This window comes from Calidris pugnax, unplaced genomic scaffold (genome assembly GCF_001431845.1).
Source record: "Calidris pugnax isolate Ruff unplaced genomic scaffold, ASM143184v1 scaffold41, whole genome shotgun sequence".
Taxonomy (NCBI): domain Eukaryota; kingdom Metazoa; phylum Chordata; class Aves; order Charadriiformes; family Scolopacidae; genus Calidris; species Calidris pugnax.
The window spans coordinates 28878611-28899278 of NW_015094509.1; the positions used below are offsets into that span (position 1 = coordinate 28878611).

At 46.0% G+C, this 20668-nt stretch overlaps 1 protein-coding gene across 6 annotated transcripts in view; it reads right to left on the reverse strand.

Annotated features, from left to right (window-relative positions):
- Positions 1 to 20668, reverse strand: part of TSNARE1 (t-SNARE domain containing 1) — a 474970-nt gene that overhangs the window by 413992 nt on the left and 40310 nt on the right. For 5 of the 6 annotated variants that reach the window (XM_014965242.1, XM_014965244.1, XM_014965240.1 and 2 more), the window contains one exon: positions 15735 to 15785. The exons of the other annotated variant lie outside the window; for it this stretch is intronic. The gene's annotated coding sequence lies outside the window, so the exon portion shown is untranslated. The remainder of the gene's footprint in view (positions 1 to 15734; positions 15786 to 20668) is intronic. 6 annotated transcript variants of the gene reach the window in all.

Consider the following 20668-nt stretch of genomic DNA (forward strand, 5'->3'; position numbering starts at 1 on the left):
CTCAATCCATTTGGTTACAGCAGCAGTAATTAATCATTGCTGGAGAAGGGAGAAGCCTTAAGAAAATCTTGCGGTTTCCAATCTCAAAAGTGAGTTGTGACACTTTTAGGACAGCAGTTTGTCTCCACAAGAACTGAGACATCTTGAAAAGCTGGTAACTGATAAGATTTCAGCTTGCCATTTTACAGAAACCAGCATCACCCTTCACATTAAGGGGAAAAAAAAAAAAAACAAACAAAAACACAACACCGTGATAAGAATTTTAGACCTACAAATTCAAATGCAACCAGCACTTACCGAAAAAAGATCAATGGGACACATCCAAAGAGGGTGCTAAACATAATTTGACTGCAGAAGTCTTGGAGCAAGAGGATGAAGGCTACAGCTCATCATCAGTTCCCGGATCACTCTGCAGATGATGTCTCTTTACTGTTGATAAACCCATGTGCTGACTGCTGTCTCCTCACCCCAACAGCCACGTTTTCACCCAGCCTGCAATCCTACTTAGAGAACTGAAATTCCCAGCCTGGGAATAGCTGCTGAAGAAATTAATCTCTTCAATAGCTTAAGGGGAGTGCTGAAAAGAAGGATAATTTCACGGTAACCATCAGAGGAGTTCTAGAGAACAGCAATTTCCTCCTGAATATTGGGTAAATCTCTGCAGATTCACTCCATGGGGTAGGAACACCCCATCTTTCCCACATAAAATAAGATAAACTTAAAGTCACAGAATAATTTATGTAGGAAGTAACTTCTGGAAGTCTCTATGTCCATCCTTGTCCTCAAAGTAGCTCTATGTAGAGTTTCTCTGGCCTCATCCAGTTGAGTTTTGAGTATCTCCAAGGATGAAGATCTTACCACCTTTCTAGGTCCCTGCTCCAGTCTTCAAAAATAGCCATCATGAGCTGCAGACAAAATTAAGGTCTCCCCTCTGCCACCTCCTCTCCAGGCAGAACAAACCATGTTCTCACCACCTCTTCTCATATTTCCTGGGCTCCCAGAGGACTCAGTGGTCTCTCCTCTGTAGGTGATTCAGAACACAGTGTCTTCACTGGAAGCCCAAAACAGGACACTATGTCCAAACACAGCCTCAGAAGCATCAAACAGAAGGGAAGGAACATTTCCTTGGACCTACTGGCTATGCTTTGACTAAACACAGGATGGGGTTGACCTTCTCTGGCACAACGACAACTCTGCTGACCCACACTCAGATTCATATTCAGGTCCTTCAATGATTTTGGACTTAAAATTCACTGGTTTGGATTTTTATGAGAAAAATGACCTTCCAGTAAACCAAGCAAGGGTTAAATCACCAGCCTCTACGTCCTCTTGCTGGTGGAGCTCACTTTGGCTCTGAGTCCTGTTCATCACACTTTGCGATCAGTCAATTTTCCAATACGCTCTCAACAAAAATCACTTTTCCCAGTCTTTAGAGATCAATACCTCAAATCGTGGAGTTAACATTTACTGCTTATTATGAGGGGGGATATGAGAAGGTCCTGCAAAGTCTTGACTACAAAATATATTAAAAGAGACTAGTTCATTCAGTTCATGTTAGAATATCAGTGATATCCACACTTTATTTTTTTTCCCCCTGAATCAGAAACTCTACAAATATAAAGGCACTCAAAAAGTCTATTAAAATTAAAAGTGATAGTATGGAAGAACTTGTATTGAATTAAAGCATGCAGGAAAAATTGAATTACATCAGTGGAACAATAGTTTTAAGAATTCATGTTTCAGTTCACTTCACTGACAACCATGCATCTGCTTTCACAGTCCATCACAAAGACAACCGAGAAGCTGCAAAGGCAAAAGAAGAGCAGCAGGAAGGGAAAGAAAAGTTAACAGAATTGGAGCACAAACTAAAGGATGTTTGGAAGAAGTGTTCACAAATGTATTGCTTGAAAAAGAACACAGAAGCCACCTCCCATTCTGCAATATAATATCTCTGCTCTTCATTTTTGACTGTCACTCAACTCCTTCCCCTGGTATCCCCTCCTAAAAAAATGCAGTAAGATATGATCACAAAAGGGTAGAAAAAGGCCACATGAATTCACGTCAGAAGGAGGTTCTCCACCTTTGCAAATATTGTTATTTGATGATGTATTTAAACAGACATTAAAGAATAAAATGCAACCAAACAAAAAAATAACGATCATTGAGCTAAAGCTGCCGCAAGCAGAACGGTGAAGCTAAACGGGAGATTGATTTTGTGTCATCTTTTACATAGAGAAGAATATTACAAAGAGGAAGTTTGACAGATGAAATAAATTTGCTTTCGTTTGACTCTTCCACCTCCAATCAAATACTCGTGATCTATGGAGCGAAAAGCAGATAGTGAGAGGAGAAAAAAACACAACAGCACTAACCGCCAAAAAGACATTCTGTCCTAACAAGGATCTGAATAATAAAGGCTCCTTATAAAAATAAAATAAAAAAACCAAACCATGCCTTTACAGCAGACAGAGAGATAGCAAGTTATGAAATAAATTCCATCTTGCATCAACCAGGAAACTTCATCCTCAAGGTCTCAGAGGGTAGAGCAGGCAGGAGTAAAGCAAAAGCACTTCGGGAGCCAGTTCCCTTGTCTATCAACTGGGAACATCAGTACTTAGAAGTCCAACGGGACTTCCAAGAGTGAAAAAAAAACCCCAAACATTCTGATTTTGGCTGCATCACAGAATCAGGGAATCATAGAATCATATAGATGGGAAACAACCCTTGAGATCATCAAGTCCAACTGCTAACCTACCACTTCCAAGTCCACCACTAAACCACGGCCCTCAGCACCACGTCTACACATTGTTTAAATACCTCCAGGGATGGTGACTCAACCACTTCCCTGGGCCTCTTCCAATGCTTGACAACCCTTTCAGAGAAGAAATATTTCCTAATATCCAATCTCAGCCTCTCCTGGTGCAACTTGAGGCCATTTCCTGATGTCCTTGGGAAAAGAGCCTGACTCCCACCTGGCTACAACTTCCTTTCAGATAGTTGTAGAGAATGAGAAGGTCTCCCCACAGCCTCCTTTTCTCCAGGCTGAACAACGCCAGCTCCCTCAGCCACTCCTCTTAAGGCTTTTTCTCCAGACCCCTCACCAGCTTTGTTGCCCTTCTCTGGACCCGTTCCAGCACCTCAATGTCTTTTTGGTTGTGAGGTGCCCAAAACTGAGCACAGAACTCAAGGTGCAACACACCAGAATATGTTCTAAAAGTCCAGGTGGACACCCACTCCCACCTGAAAATGATGTTTTTCAGTACCAGCTGCAACACAGATAAGTAACTAGAAGATGCTCACAGACCTTCCAAATATTGAATTATCTTGAATGATCTTCAATCATCATCTCTCCAAAAACCCCAAGTGCTAAAAAAGAGCCACACCGAGAGGGTGCAAAGATGTAGGGTTGGCTAATTAATTAATCAATAAACACTTCCCAGTCCTACCTAGGTTGGCAGAGGGAGGATAAGCCTATGGGGCAGAGAAAAGCTCTGTGCCATGGAAGAATTTTTTTTGCCCAAAGCAAAGGTTAAAGATATTTTGCCCACAAATTCGAAGCCCATGGGTTATGTATGCATGGGTTTCAGGCTTCAACTGAAGGCCTTTACAATGGCGTATGATTTTGTTTTTTCCCCCCTCTGTCTTCGTGGAATCTGCATTAGATCTTGCATTTTGGGGCTGAAAGCTCCAGTGCAGAATTTATTTCCCAGCTATTACAAGGTACATTACACTAATTGCGAGGTGCGTTCCAGCCTGCTATGTAGCGCGGCGTGATAAATCATATAGTGCTGTGGTCTATTGTAAACACCACCATACATCTCTGGACACTACTGCAGGTTTGACCATTCTCATAAATATGAGCATTTCGGTAATACAAGTATGATTGGCTGCAGAGACTAATTTATTACCATTTTCTTTTGGTGCATTAACAGAGTAGTAAATTCTGTAGCTTCCGGAGGAGAAAATAAAAAAGGCAACAGTGGGATTTCCTTCAGTAACGTAGCATCAAGAGTATTTTCCCTTCAGTAAAATACCAATTGTTCTCTATTTTCCAAAAATATACTTGCTGTGTCATGTCTACAGTGCAGTCTGGCTTTCAAGCTCGTCACACCTGAGAAATCGGGGTGAAGGGAGGACAGCAGGTTCATGGTTCTAAAGACTTTGGTGGTATTATGAGCTTTCCTCCCAAATATCCCGACACAGGCTTGTTCACACACAATAGCTCAGTTGCAGAGGCAAATCTTGTCATTCAATCAAACGCTTCTGAAGTTCACACATTGTTCACCAAATACAGGAAAAAAAAAAAAAAAACCCTGACAAAATACTTCTGCTGAGGAGCAGCAGAGGTCAGATGCTCCATGGAGCATGTACACATCAAATGAGCCACCACGAACCTGACACGCTTTCCCTGGGTGGAAGAAAACTATTCAGACATGTTCAGGCTCCATCTAGAACAAGAGGGACAGTTTTATAGGCTGTGTCCTTCTCTGTGATAGGAGGAAACCAGTTGGAGCATCACCCAACTGGAGAGACATGTATGGGTCCTAGGGCTGGGAGAATTTAATTCCAGAATTAGATACCCAAACTCAGTGTACTGTTCCAAGTTCGTTGCTGATTTGGGAGCACACAGTATCCCTCGACACATTTGTCCTTCAGCCCATCCATCCAAAAAGCAATAATTAAAAAAAAAAAAACCAAACCACCACGTGGGACAGAAAAATGTTCCATTCCAGGTGTTAGCCTGCACAGAAGACATTTTTTAAGTCAGGCCCTTGTTTCCCCTTCCTGTGGCTGATCTCACCAAAATGGAATATCATAAAATCATAGAATGGTTGGAGTTGGAAGGGACTCTAAAGATAATCAAGTTCCAACCCCCCTGCCCTGGGCAGGGACACCTCCCACCAGACCAGGTTGCTCAAAGCCCCATCCATCCTGGCCTTGAACCCCTCCAGGGATGGGGCATCCACAGCTTCTCTGGGCAACCTGTTCCAGTGTCTCACCACCCTCACAATAAAGAAGTTCTTCTTGATATCTCCTAATAGCCGGAGCAAGGCCCAACCATGAACAACCATCCAATATCCCACCAGTCCTATAGAGGCTTCCACATGTAAAAGGTCACAAACCACCATACTCCAACTCAACAGGAAGAGCAAAAAGTAGATTAAACCGATGCAAGATGACGGTCATTAAGGATGGGCACCCCCAGCAGCAGGCTCAGGAGATGAGGTTGGACCACACAGGCAACAGCCACACTATTACTACAGATGGACCAAAGCATGCCTGCACCTAATCACACCAGTCCTAAAACAATGGCATTTTCTCCAGCTTATGGTCACTTAAACTTAGCATCACAGTTTCCAGCTTCTCCTTCCCAGACACCCTAGAGGCCCATGAATTACTTTGGGCAAAGAGCCAAGAAAAACAAGGCTATTGCCCAGACGTCTCTACTGAGCACACAGGAAAGACCAGACCATAGTTAAGAGGCCTGCAAACCAGACATCCTCAGCTTCAGACCTCCCACAGGAGTTGGGTTCTTTCCTCCTCTATACAAATTTACGTGTGTCCAACTGCGAGGCAGCAGTAGCCAAGTTGTGTTACGCAGGAGGAAAGTTAGAGAGACAACCAGTGTCTGAAGGCAAGTGTAAGGTGTGGACAGTCCTTGCTGGCTCACTTAGGCCATGAGAAGATGCCTGGGTGTCCAACTGCGGGTGGTGGCTTCAGCCACACGTCCAGATCAGAGCAGCTTCCTCAGCACCTCCAACCACCTCACTCAGCCCGTTCCTCCTAAGCTGGAGAAGAGAAGATAAAATACCTCCGACGTGGAGCAGCACCAGGTCCAACACACCGTGGGGGCTGAGCAAAATTAAAACTCCTGGAACACGCGCTGCCGGTAGCCAAAAAACAAAGAAGTTCATAAAATAGCACTTCACCCCAGACACCCAGCAGAACAGCTGCCCTAATCCACCGCTGCCAAGAGCCGCTTCCCTCACGCTGAGTGCAGGGCTGGCAAGGAGCTCTAGTATTTAAAAAGTGATTAAAGTTCTGTGTAGTTTTTAATACGCCTCGTCAGACTCTGCGCGGTGAATGGCTAATGTTAGGGCTGCGTTTCTAGGTCAGGAGAAGAGCTTCTTTGCAGGCTGAGAACCAGCAAGGTTCCTTGCAGCTAACAAGCGATGGATCCGTGTCCATCACAAACATGGAAGAGGTCAAGCAGACCAGGGCATCTTTTCAACAAAAGACTTTTTTTCAATGCCACAATAGGATGCTTTCAGGTTGGCAGTAGTGAGGCCATATTTGGAGTGAGAGCAGCCCTGAGGAGAAGGACTTGGGGGTGTTGGTGGATAAGAAGCTCAACATGAGCCGGCAGTGTGCACTCACAGCCCAGAAAGCCACCCGCATCCTGGGCTGCATCCCCAGCAGGGTGGCCCAGCAGGGCAAGGAGAGGGGATTCTGTCCCTCTGCTCTGCTCTGGTGAGATCCCACCTGCAGTGCTGCCTCCAGCTCTGGGGCCTCCAACGTAAGAATGAGGTGGACCTGTTGGAGTGAGTTCGGAGGAGGCCACGGAGATGGTCCCAGGCTGGAGCACTTCTCCTATGAGGACAGAGAGAGTTGGGGTTGTTCAACCTGGAGAAGAGAAGGCTCCGGGGAGACCTTAGAGCCCCTTCCAGACCATAAAGGTGCCTACAGGAAAGATGGGGAGAGACTCTTCATGAGGGAGTGATAGGACAAGGGGTAACAATTTTTAACTGGAAGAGAGGAGATTAACACTTTATTAACAGCCCAGTTATTTCCCATGAGTCCAGTTATTTCCCACAAGAAGAGCACAAAGATCTGGACCTGTAGATGCACCCACAGAGGCATAACCTGAAATAGTTCTGCCTTGATCATAATCCCAATTACAAGATATCCAAGATGCTGGCTGAGGCCATGCAGGACTTTACCAACAAGTTTAAAAAGTCACTAACAGCAAGAAGATCCACGATGGCACCAAACCCTTGCCCACTGAAAACTAAGAGAGTGGATAACTCTCCTCTAAACCTCCTGAGACTTTTTTCCAAATCCTCACTGGTGTCTTTCCATAGGGGACAAACCCTCCCAGTTTTCCATATGAGCAGTGGGATTAAAAAGCTCATACAATTCCAACTTAAATACAAAGCAGTTCTACAGCTTACACGTCTGCTGAGGAATGACATGAAGTGCCAACAGCAAAGCTACCACATTGTCTAAAGGTCTGCTGGACTTACAGATATATTTAATATATTAAAATAAAGATGTCATTACTTTAAGTCAACAGATCTAGAGTTTTTAGACAAACACAGGGCCGTCTTTTATACCAAAGCTCAGTGCTTCCTCAGAACATCCGCAGCAAGAAACAAGGGGAAAAAAGCCACAGAGCTAAGTCATAAAAGACAGAGAAGGCAAGGTTAGTTTTGTCCAGGTCGTGACTTTTCAAAAGTCGGGATTTTGTTTGGTTTATGCTCATTAGAGGGAGATGCTACCGCAGAAAACATGGGAAGATGACAGGTGGGTTCACAGCGCGGGTCTCTGCCAGCGCCCTTCTCCTGGGCTAACATCAGACACAAATCCTCTCCCAGCCTTGCCAAATCTGATTTAACTGTGTGTGACAGAGTCAGAGAGCTCTTCGCCGTCAAGATTAGTTATGACAGAACAGAAAGTCTATCAGCTTTCAGGCCTGCAAATATTAACTTTCAAAAGCAATTTCAAGACACGCTCTTCCCTTTTTTTTTTTTTTTTTTTTGAGGGAGAAAATTGTTTATCCTTTCAATACCATGAGTCAGCTCCTCGGATTAAAACCCAACTTTTTTCCTCCCCTTGTTCTCTTATAATTAGATTACAATATAAAATTATTAGAGTATATGGCAAATAACCCGTCAGCCTATAGATTCTCCTCCCCTCTCCCCCATTCCTCTTTCACTGTATTACTCGCTAATTTAGACAGTAAACTCCCATGGTTTGCTTTTAATTACAGCTACCGTATAGCAGCAGTGATTAAATAGCTCATTGTAAATACAGTTCTTAGAAGACAATTTGAGCTCTTTATAAGAGATGTCATGCAAGAGAGTGGTTGGGAGAGAAAAGAGGAATTACACCAATTGGACCACTTAGTTCAGCCAAGGCCACCAGCGTCTCCAGAGCAGGTCTGGGCAAACTGCAGATGAGCCAAGGAACAGCATTTCAACCATCTCCTAACAAGAGGAGATGACGAAAGGGAATCAACCATTGACTCTCACGTCCAATGGGTATCCATCACGGGAGCCTGGCTCAACAGCCTTGCCCCAAAACTCCTTGAAGAGCTTTGTCTGGCAGCAAACATATCAGCTTATTATCTTTTTCTTACTCCATTTTACTTCTTCACTTTGAGGGTGCCAGAGCACTGGAACAGGTTGCCCAGAGAGGTGGTGGAGTCTTCTTCTCTGGAGATCTTCAATACATGTCTGGACACATTCCTGTCTAACCTGCTCTGGGTGACCCTGGTCTGGCAGGGGGTTGGACCAGATGATCTCCAGAGGTCCCTTCCAACCCCATACCATATAGTGATTCTGTGTGAATTCTGTGAACTCCAAAAGCTGCTCCAACTGCTTACTGCCTTTTTTTTTTTTTAATTTCCTTTTTTTTTTTTTTTTAATCCTTGTTGCTGTATTCTGATTGGAAGAAGAAGAAAAAGAAAAAAGAAATCTAACACATGGTTTTCCTGGTCCAACTTAAGAGGCAGGGAAAGAATGGAAATAACATCCTTTCCCTAACTGGCGCTGTGAGGTGATGGAGTTATTTAAAAATACACTGATACGCCAGATTTACTAATCCCTAGAGAAATCAACATCCCCAGCCGCAGGTTGTTGTTTGCCAAGGGAGGTCCTTCCACTCCCTTTAGTTAACTGAGCTTTGGTCGAATACACAATGTTGGGGTTTTTATCATAAAAACGCCTACAGCGTGACAATGGGCTTGTTATAAGCCCAGGGGAAGAAACAGACTGTTTAATGCCACTGGCGAAAGCTTAATGGGAAAGCACAGATATTTTAAATGACTTTGTAATCACTTCTAGATATTTTCCCCCCTCCCAAATTGTAACTACTTACCAAACAACTGCACCTTTCTGAGAAGCAGCAACGCTGGCGGGCACAGACGGTGTTCTGCGTTTGGCAAAGATACTTTGATCCCAACGAGGGCTTGAGAGGAATATTCACACCAACAGCACTGAAGTTGAGCCTTTTCAACTGTTTTCAGGTTTTCCTTATTTCGTTCTGTATTTATTTATTCTTTTTGTTGTTGTCGTTGTTCCTTTCCCAAGAAAAATGAAGGATTTCTTTACTCTGCTTCCCAGCTGCTCTCTCAAAACAAATAAGAGTGAATTTCTTTCTAACTCAAAATATACTTCTAACTCAAAAGTTTCCAAGACAAAATCCTTCCCAGCTGGCCAGCTTGAGCCGGGGTAGATCACCTCAGGCAATTATAGTGTTGAGGAGACAAGGACTGGTGAAATGAGCCAACCTGCAGCACCGCCTTGAAGCCACCAACACTGATTCAAACCGTCTTCAGATGCCGAAATGTTCTCCCTCAATGGCAGGCACCATGTCATTGTCTCTCCCTTTCATTACCTTTCTGCTGCTTGATTTTATGATTGCTCCTTCCTCGCTATAGGTTGTACCCGGCTGGAAGATGAGGTTGGGAAGAGGAGCAGAGTTAGGAAGTCACCGAGAAGTTCCAAGTTTCACCGGCATTTGAAATTTCATAGAAAAAGTCTCATTTTAGAAAAGATTGATGTTGTTTCCCTTGGAATTACTATAACAACAGATTTGGATAGTGCCACAGTTTCCTTGTCTTAGTGTTTGATGCTGGATTAGTATTTTTTTGGGTTCTGGAGACCATTCTTGTGCAATCACCGCCAGACTCCCTTCCCTCTGCTCTGCAGCTGCCAACAAAATCCTCTTCCAAACCTACACTTGGCGCTTCATCCTTGTGATCCACATCCCTGAGAGCACCCACCCTCACACCGCCCCACACATGGCACCCTCCATCCTCACGAGGAAAAAAAAAGAGGAAAGATCCCTCACCACAGCTCCATAAAATAAGCTTGAATTTGCAGGCAAGCAGGCTGGAGAGCTGCCACCCCATTCAGCTTAAATATATTCGGCCTTTTGGATCTCTAAATGCAGAAGTAACTCACATCAGCTTCTTCCTCGCTGCTTAGAAAGAAAAAAAGGGGACATCTGGATGTGTCTCTTTTGCAGAAACCTCGCATGATGCTCAATGCAGCAGCTGTAGAAGCGCTGGCTGCCGTCCCACACCAGCCCAGAAACCTGCCTGCGTGTGAAGGAGGTGCTTTTAAAACACACCAAAAAAAAAAAAAAAATATCTCCAAAGCTGGCAACGGGGAGCAAAAAGAAAAGCTGTAAGGGCCAGGGATGCAGATAACTCAAAATACATCTATGAAAAATGGAGGCTGCGGCCAAAAAATCTGACCTGACACACGGGACAGGTTCATGGGCAGCAGAAATTAAGGTGGTTGCACAGATGTCTTTGCCTCCTTTAAGACAAGGAGGCACCTGCTCTGGATTGTGGAGCCTGATGTCCTGCAAGTTCCAGGTGAAAAGAGAAAAATTAACCCCTCTACTTCATTATAAAATGGATACATAAATAAATAAAGCTAAATTGTCAAGCCCATCGTAGAGGGAGGGTAAGGACACTCTAATCTTTCCCCCATCCCACCCAAGCTGCAGAAGAGGACACTGACAGGCTGGAAAAGAGGTGACAGTGGCAACCACTCATGATGCTGCAGGAGGGTGAGAAGTGGGAACAACATTGGATTTCCATAGTTCATGTGTTTTCAGGTGCCAGTGTTTAGTCAAAACACCTGCCCAGCACTGGAAAGGTCTCATCAATCCCTTAATATGCAGCGGAGAATAAGTTCATTTTTAAAGTTGATAAACATCCAGGAGCTGTCCTTACCAACAGCTACTGCAATAACTGCAATTTGACTTCCCTGTGCACAGAATTATAGAAAGGTTTAGGTTGGAAGAGACTTTTAAAGATCATCTAGTTCCAACCCCCCTGTCATGGCCAGGGACACCTCCCACCAGACCAGGTTGCTCCAAGCCCCGTTCAACCCGGCCTCTTGCACATTTCCAGGGAAGAGCATCTCAACTAGTGATCTATAATTTCACTTCCTTGTGTATCTCAAAAAAAAAAAAAAAAAGAAAAATCAATCCTTCCTTAACACCCGAGGTTCTCCCCATCTGAGGGGCATTCCCAAAACACAAGAAACCCTCTTCCCATGCCATGCCCAGCAGACACCTCCCCATGGCCAGACACCAACTTTCACGTCCAAGCATGGAAAGCTTTCCTTCGAGTTACATCTGCCAAACCCAAACCATATCAGTGAAGTGGGACAACACCTTCCTACTTCTTTGGGGAAGACCTGGGAATTTGTGCAGATCCCAGATTACCCGAAAGTGGCGTTTCTCAAGAAAGACAACCAAGGAAGCTCAGAGCAGCAACTCTTCCAGTGCTGAGGAGATCAGGACGACGGCCCAGCGAACCAGCAATCCCAACGCGTCACATCAACATGCTTTTGCCTACGGGTTGTCACTTCGAGGAGAGTTTGCTACAAAAAACGACGCGCCGGTTATGGTGTTCGCTTGCAGGAATGCAGGATTTGAGATGCAGGAGAAAAAGCAGCAAGACGGGAGCCAAAGGCTTGGCGGGGGCGATGCCAGCCCTGCTCACTGAGCAGGGACCACCGCACGGGTGAAACCCAGCCAGAAACCACCTCAGTGCTGAAACGTTGGCCAAGAAACGTTGGCCAAGAAACGTTGGTGTGAGAAAACACAAAATATGCTAACAGCCTGGCAACGCTGCCCATTGCTCTACGGTGGGTGGTGTGCTGAATGTTAAACATCGGGACATCCATACGAAGGCAGGCGTGGGTGGGTACCAGATTAACCCACCACCCAGGGAGAAGCTTTTTTGGGTTACCACACTGTTCACATCATGCTGACAGCTGGGACAGCCCCACAAGGATGTTGCACAGTGGCCTCTTTTCCCTTCCAAACACACTCAACAGCCTTCCACAGAGCAACACCATGGATGGGAACCACAAGTGGGACGAGGAGATGGAGCAGGAGGCTGGGAGAGGAGCAACAGCAACCAACATCCACCAGCAAGTACACATCACAGTCACTGGGTAGAGACTCTTCATCAGGGAGTGGAGGGATAGGATGAGAAAGAACAGTTTTCAACTGGAAGAGAGGGGATTTAGATGAGATATCAGGAAAAAATTCTTTGCTGTGAGGGTGGTGAGACACTGAAACAGGTTGTCCAGAGAAGCCGTGGCTGCCCCATCCCTGGAGGTGTTCAAGGCCAGGCTGGATGGGGCTTGGAGCAACCTGGTCTGGTGGGAGGTGTCCCTGCCCAGGGCAGGGGGGTTGGAACTCAATGATCTTTAAGGTCCCTTTCAACTCCAACCATTCTACGATTCTATGATCACTAGCTTTGAGCCCTTGTATGTGCCCTTGGACAAACAATGTTCCCAATTCCTCAGCACACCTAAAGACAAAATCATTATCCACATGGAAAACAGCATTTGTGAGGTTCAACGGCAACACTTGAAAAGATCAGGACAGGGATAAGGAGAAAATTCAACAAGATCTAGCAAGGACCTGGGGACTATAAGAGCACTAACATGTGGACGTCACACCACCATTTGCTTCAGCAAACAAGGGAATCCTTTATATCTAGCTCTATGCATCCATATGTATTTTTATGGACTGATATAAACACAATTTTTCCGTGCCTTTCCCTGAAAGCACAAATTGAAAGCACCAAAAAAAGTGAGAGACAAGAAGAAAGAAAACCACTTTATCGCAAGAAAAGTTTGAGCTCTGAAGCTGATGCTCACCACTCCTACCTGGACACGAATCCAGCCACAGCCTTAGCCCCAGTCAACCTCTTGCGTCACCTGAATGGCTGAAGCATGGGTCAGGCCAGTTGAACAACGTCCCCAGGGAGGACCTGCTGGTCTACTTAGCATGGAATGGCCTCTCCAGACCTCAGCTGCCTCTGGCAAACACTTGGCCACATGGATGAAGCGGGTTGGACCCAGGGAGCACGCTGTGCTTGCACCCTGTACACCCCTTCCAGCAAAAGTGCCCTCACCAGCACTCAAAGGGCACAGATCCCCGGTGAGGAGATTCAAGGAGCTAAAAACAACTCTGCTACCTGGACTTGAAGTGACATGAGGTGAACAGGAAGAGATATGGCCACTCTGATGCAAGAAATGTCTTTCTGTCGCTTTGTTCCCAAAGGACCAACATGTGGCTACCAAACATGGAGGCCTTCAAGAGCACCCCATAGCCAACCTGCAGCTGGGGTGACCCTCCCCAAATAGTTCCCACCCAATTTCCTCATCCTCATCACACAGCACGTATACAGGCAGAACACCAGGCCCACAGTACACACAGAGTGGGGAGAGGGCTGTCAGCAAGTGTCCAAGAGCACAAAGACACCATAGAAACTGTTAAGAAGTTGGATGGGTCAACAAATCAACAGGGGTAAACACGTTGTCAACAGAGCCAAGGACCATCACGGCAGCTGGTGGGAGAGAAATGTATTGACCCTGGCTTGGCTGACACCATCAACACATCTCCCAAAGCGCCAAGGGACTGTCACATTCATCACGTCTGGTGTTCTCCATAATTCACACCACCCAACAACGCCTTGCACCAGGCTTGCGACTCCAGGTCCAGCAGAGAGCCAGACAGGGTCAGAGATACAGAGATGCCACAACGGTTATTTTCCCCCCTCGTCGCTAAAACAATCTGCCCCACCACCTAGTTGGCTGCAGCTTTCCAACCCGTCCATCTAAGCAGCTCCCAGAGGCCATATCCCACACAGCCCGTCCTCTCTGCCACGCAGAAGAAACCACACGTCAAAGCAAGAGAGGGAAAGGGGAAAGCCATAAAGCTGAGAAAAGATGCCTTCAGCAAAATTTGTTTTAAGGCATGACTAGCTCGTACTGAAAGCTAAATCCTCTCGTTTTCAGCCCAGATCCTCGTAGGAGGACGATTTATGTTATCTCTCTCCAGCCAAACGTGGTGCTGGGGGACTCTTCAGGACAGCGGTAACACCACTAATGCTCTTTACTTGGCGCTGCTGCAAGGAGATCCAGGGGCAACGAGTGCTGATATTTAGGGAAACATCACCCGTATCAAAAGGGGGACCCCGTCCCACCGGTGCTGCCGCAGGTAACACGAAAATTGACACAAAGCTCTGCTTTCTCCCCATGTATGAGCCTTGCGGGTGATGAATCAGAGCTGCCGCCTCAAGGGACACCACAGAGAAGTCATGTAAATCCAGAGCAGCTCCCTGAACCTCCAAATAGAGGTAAACCAGCTGGGAGGGGAAACAAAAGAATAGCCTCCCAGGAAAAGCCAACAGAACTTGGCTTTGGTTGTGCTGCCCAAAGCTGCAGCTTGTGAATCTGCTGCTGAGCAGATAATATGTTCCCTTAGAGTGGACCAGTGAGGATTCAAGGGATGCACGTACATCCCACCAGTGTGTCATGAGACCAGAACTTCCCTCATTGCCTTTCAGGAGACCAACAGGAGACTAACAAGGCTTTATTTAACCCAACAAGAGTTTCCAAGACGAGGAACGTGAAGTTAAACCCAAAGACCTACAGAAAAATAGGGTTCTCAGTGATTTGAGGAATTGGGGGATAGAGTTTTAGTAGGGCCTGTAGCAACAGGACAAGGAATAATGGTTTTAAAGTAAAAGAGGGGAGATTCAGACCAGATATAAGGAAGAAATTTTTCACAATGGTGGTGGCGAAACACTGGCTCAGGTTGCCCAGAGATGGTGTAGATGCCCCATCCCTGGAAACATTCAAGGGCAGGTTGGACAGTGCTCTGAGCAACCTGATCTAGTTGAAGACATCCCTGCTCATGAACGGTTGACTAGATGACCTTTAAAGGTCCCTTCCAACCCAAACTATTCTATGATTTTAATTCTGCATGGAAAACACTACCGTTCTCCATATATTTTTTTTCTATACTAGCTCTAGACATGAAACCATCTAAAGCCCAGCAAAACACAACACGGAGAAGAACATGGAAATATGGCCAAAGCTCCGAGACAGGTCTTGGTTGTTCTCCATAGGAGGACAGAAGCTGAGGCATGACGCACCGGGACTCCCTCCTCAGCCCCCCTCCATCACACCAGCACAGAGCAAAGCAACACATCACCAAATCCTGCCAGGCGTTCTGCGGGGCGGTTGTGTACAGCCTGGTTTGGCACAAAAATCAAGGATGTGGGAGTGAAAAAGAAAAAAAAACAAACCACACAACTAGCCAGACCACCAGCTATGCCTCAGTAGGTAAACAGGTGGCTTTTTAATTGAGTTAGATAAGTGGTATTTCTAATCACATTCACGCAGGCACTTAAAAAACAATACTACTGGCAGGGTTGTAGCTCAAGAAGAGCCTTGAAGGAATAAAAGGCCTGTTGAGGAAGGCTTTGGTTGGGAGGAGAAGGAGCTCAGAACTTTCACAAACCAGCCCCCCCTTTTTGCAACTCAGTCCAAAAGAGGGTGAAACGTCTATAAATGAAAGCCAGGAAAAAAAAAAACAACATTACTCAAGGGCAAAATTTTGTTTGCATCTGCCTGAGCCCCATCCTTCCACATGCAGGTGACCCTCTCCTGCAGGGATGCTCTTACCAACTGCTTCTTAAGTCCCGTTCCCCAGGTCACACAAGATTTTCTTCTAACCTGGAAAGAAAAGGGAGAGAACTGGTTAGTACTGGGAAGAAAACGATTTCTCTGTGATGGCTAAGGACACGGTGTCCTTACAGCAACCTGCAGTCTCTGAGCTGGGCTGTACGAACAGGGACAAAAGCAAGAGTTGATTCCTCAAAACATCACTGCTAAGTATGGGAACAGCATCTCCTTTTTTAAAGGAAAGGGGACATGAAGCTCTACCGCTGCTAAAGGGTTTTAAGAGTTCTAGATTAACAGAGCTGCAAAAGTAGAGGCTGCAAGATACCTGCAAAAAATAAAGAAAAACCACAAATTAAAACCTGCAGTGGGAAAAGGGAATCACCTATTAAACTGTCCCATCTTCTTTAGGATCCTAAAACTGCTGTAGGAGGAATGCTCTGGCCACAATCCAGTTCAGCTTTTCAGCTTAAGTCCAATTTGAGAGACCATCATCAAGACCTTCACAGTTCTCACCAGCAGGTTGTTTCCCTTTCGTACTCCTGTACATACATCGCACACCCCTACCTCACCACTAAACTTCCATTTTTAGCTTTTATTCCAAGGATTATCCTTCTAGAAATGCAACCCCTCTTGGTTGTAGAAGCATTTAATTCTCCTGGGAGGGAAAAAATGCTGGTGTGACCCCAAGAGACAGGTCCAGCATCCACTGAGTGGTTTTTGAGATGCAACCCAGAGCTGCACCCAGAACCCGTATGGTTTTATCTGCAGACACTGGGATGATGCAAGATGAGCATCACCCAGCTAAATTGGAGATTCCTTAACATACCCATCTACCTTCCAACAGCTATTAAGCGTGCAGTATTTCCTAATTTACTCCATTACAAAGTGTCCATTCATCAGTCTGTTATCACAAAAAGCCTTTTAATTAATGCACCTCTTTGCTTTGTTCAATTGATGTCAACAAGGAAACCCTTCTTCCCTCACTGGGTTTTGCTCTGGTCCCTATATGTGGAATACAAGAGTATTTTTAAGGTATTAATAAACACTTCCTATATAAATGCTACGCACTTCCTATATGCATGCCCTCTATACAAAGCTCACTGAAAAAAAGAAGAAAAAAAAAATGGCTGAAATTTCCCCAGCCAGAAAAATTCAGAGATAAAATTGCAGCAATTATTTGTATCTGCCCAGAGAAGCAATCCCAGCCTTCGGTGACCTCCGTGCAAACAGAGCAAGCCAATTACACACCGTGACAGCAGACTTTCCCCTCCTGTACCAGCAGCTTCCCCTGAGAAACCCTGGATGTGTTACCAAGTGCTTCAGGCTGGGGACAACCAGCCTGGAGGTTTAATCAAGATTTGGATCGAATCGTGCGAGGCGTTTTGTAAACATTGATCTTATTGAGTTGTTCCAGCCAAAGGATGCGAGTCCCAACTACCTGCCCATTTAACCTATGAAAATCACCAGCTCAATCCATCCCACCCCCTCTTGCTGACCACAAATGAGTGGTAAGCTGGGTACCCCACTCAGAACATCCCCAGCAGCACTCTTTTGTCCTCTTGGCTAAGTAAAACCAGCCCATGGGGCAAAGAGAAACTTTTCATAAGCCTCCAACCACAGCTAACAGCTGACAGAAGAAATGTTATCAAGCAGCCCTGAGGGGAAGGACTTAGGAGTGTTGGTGGATAAGAAGCTCAACATGAGCCAGCAATGAGCACTCACAGCCCAAAAAGCCACCCACATCCTGGGCTGCATCCCCAGCAGGATGGCCAGCAGGTCAAGGTGGGGATTCTGCCCCTCTGCTCTGCTCTGGTGAGATCCCACCTGCAGTGCTGCCTCCAGTTCTGGGGCCTCCAACATAAGAAGGACATGGACCTGTTGGAGCAAGTCCGGAGGAGGCCACGGAGATGGTCCGAGGCTGGAGCACTTTTCCTATGAAAACAGGCTGAGAGAGTTGGGATGGTTCAACCTGGAGAAAAAAAGGCTCCGGGGAGGCCTTAGAGCCCCTTCCAGTGGCTAAAAGGGCTACAGAAAAGCTGGGGAGAGACTCTTTATCGGGGAGTTAAGTGATAGGATGAGGGGTAATGGTTTTAAATGGAAAGAGGAGAGATTTAGATGAGATACTAGGAAGAAATTCTTTCCTGTGAGGGTAGTAAGACACCAGAGAAGCTGTGCCTGCCCCATCCCTGGAGGTGATCAAGGCCAGGTTGGATGGAGGTTTGAGGAACCTGGTCTAGCGAGAGATGTCCCTGCCCAGGGCAGGGGGGTTCAAACTAGATGATCTTTAGGGCCCTTTCCAACACAAACCATTCTATGATTCTTGGAGATTAACATGCAGGACATGGCGATGTCCAGCCTGCCAGTTTGCCCCGTATTGTCTAGGACGTCCTAGATCCAAATTCTTGGTGAGCAACACCAGCACTGCTCTGGTTTTAAGGATGCTTTATCTGCTATGCATCCTAAAGGAACTTTCCTTCACTCCCTCTCTTCAGGAAGAAAAACAAGCAGCAGGGACTGAGAGATGGGAAATTTTGACTTCAGCTGCCAATCTCTTCTGCTCCTGGAGAAGAAATTCAGGAAGAGTATGATGAAGAGCATGTAAGAGATCCCTGGGCTTCTGAATCTTAACATCAGTCAGAGATGCACTTAGGTCTGGATTTCAACCACCACACACTCACCATCCCCGTTTACTACGAGACATTCCTGAGGACAGCTAAAATCCAGGTGATTCTCCATCAGGTGAAAGAAATACAGGAGCATGCACTTCAGAGAGCCTGAAGCCTCACATGGGCTCTTCCAAACAACAAGACCCAAAAATCAGCTCATCCTACCAGTGCTTACAAGGACATGGTAACGTCAGATCCTATCTGTTACCCAAAAAGGTAAACTATCCCCTCCTCCCGAGATGTTTACAGGAGGGAAACCACCTCAACCACCCAGCTCACCAGTCACCCAGGTGCTCTGAGTCTTCCCCAATCTGCTCCACCCACGTTTATGCGTGGAAAACAAACCCCAGGGCAGCCGTGTTTTCCCCAGCATAGGAAAAACAGCCGACTGGGAGAGGGGAGATCCATCTGGAAAGCAAATGTTGTGAAAAAGCAGCCCGTTGTTCAGCCAGGATGACTGTGCCCAAGGGCGACATCGTGGTGATGGCCAAGGATTGGGAGCAGGGAACCTGGTGTGGGAGATGACAGATGGAAACACGTTAAGATTCAATGACAAAGGGAACGAGGTTGGAAGAACCACATACCAAAGCTTCAGATGGTGGGAGGAAGAGCAGCTCTAATGAGGCCAACAAAATCATGACAGGCTTGAAGCCCTACATGCTGATACATGCTACGATGACAATGTCAATCCATCCTTCAGCTTCCATCCCCTGCTTGGAATTGGGATGGAGACATCCTTTCCTAAAAGGCAGCATGAATGCACCTACTTAAGTGTTATATTTTGGGCTTAACTGGTTTTTGTTTTTCTTTTTTATTTTTCTTCTTTGTCTGAAGCATTCAGCCACGAAATGCAATGATTTCTGCCTGCACCGATAGAGGAAATGCCACTGACTGTTTAGGTGAGATTAATTTCAGGATTATGGCCAGACTGAGGAAATGGGTAGAAGAAATCCTTCATAGCTGGGTAATAAGGTTGCAGTTTTATGAGTAATTCTCCTGAGTTACGTGCCAGCACCTTGGGTGTGGGTGACACGCTCATTCCTTCCCTCCCTTTTTGAATGGAAAATGCCATCCAAGCACACAAACACAGTATTTATTTATTTAAAAAAAAAAAAAAACACCACAAAAGTCATGAGGCAGAGGCAATAGATTGCATCTCGCTTGCACAATGTCCTATACAGCTCCTACCTAGAGGAGTTTGTCTGGTACATTCTCCAGGAACGTCCACAAGTTGGAACACAACTAAGATGTACACCATACCCCCAAAATCTAAAGAGCCTCTGGGCTGGACACCAGGACAGACCAAGACAAATCAAAAGTCAAAGACGCTTCCCTGTGCACATCTATTGCTAACACCACTTTTGACGAGGAGAGACCAACCCAGGCTTCCTCACTTCAATGTTCACATCCTTGCTGCTGGGCCACCTCATGTTTTCTTCCGTGGTCCTCCACACGCTGCAGGGACCAACTGTCTGTAGCGACGCCACACTCCTCCCTGCTGGAAATGGCATAAATGGATTGCAACCAGCTCCCCCTTTTGAGCAAGCAAAGGGCTTCCACAAGGAGCTTATGAGAAGTTTTAACACTTTGGCAGCATTAAAACAGTTCAGTTGCATGGAAACCAGAGGGGAGGAAGAAGGGCCCTTTTCTGAAGATCTCTCTGCTCCATCTGGACCCATCACCTTCCATTACTCAATCGCCTCTCCGGGAATTCTCCATGCCTTCTCCTACACCATGCCCAGGCACTGGACATGAAAATAGCTTACGACAGTTCCTGCTGGCGTGACATCGACTCTGTTTCTCCTGGAGGATGAATGAGCAGATGGGACCATTGGAAGATGGCTGAGCTAGAGAGCTAGACAACTGGAGTCTTTCCAATCCAGTAACTACAGTCCAAAACATCGAGGATGCAAAGATTCTTGAGGGTCAGAATCTCTTTCCTAGGGGTAGGAACAGGGTCAAGGAAGATTCAGGTCCTTACTGACAGGCCAGGCAGGCTGATTTAGGTCTGCATGGTTGGTTTCACTGTTCCCCAAATTCCTGCTTCGCTTGCTGATTTCCCCAGTCAACTCCCTGCATTATTCCAGCAAAATAACCACAATACCAAAGAGCTTTTGAAATTAATATGATGGGCTCACAAGCGTCTTCCATCATGCAGAACTAAAATTAAAATGTACACCCAGCCTCGCATCACTCCCTGAAATTCATCACGCGGAAACTTCCCCGAGTCACGTCGAGAGGCTCCCGGCAGAGGGAAGAGCTAATGGG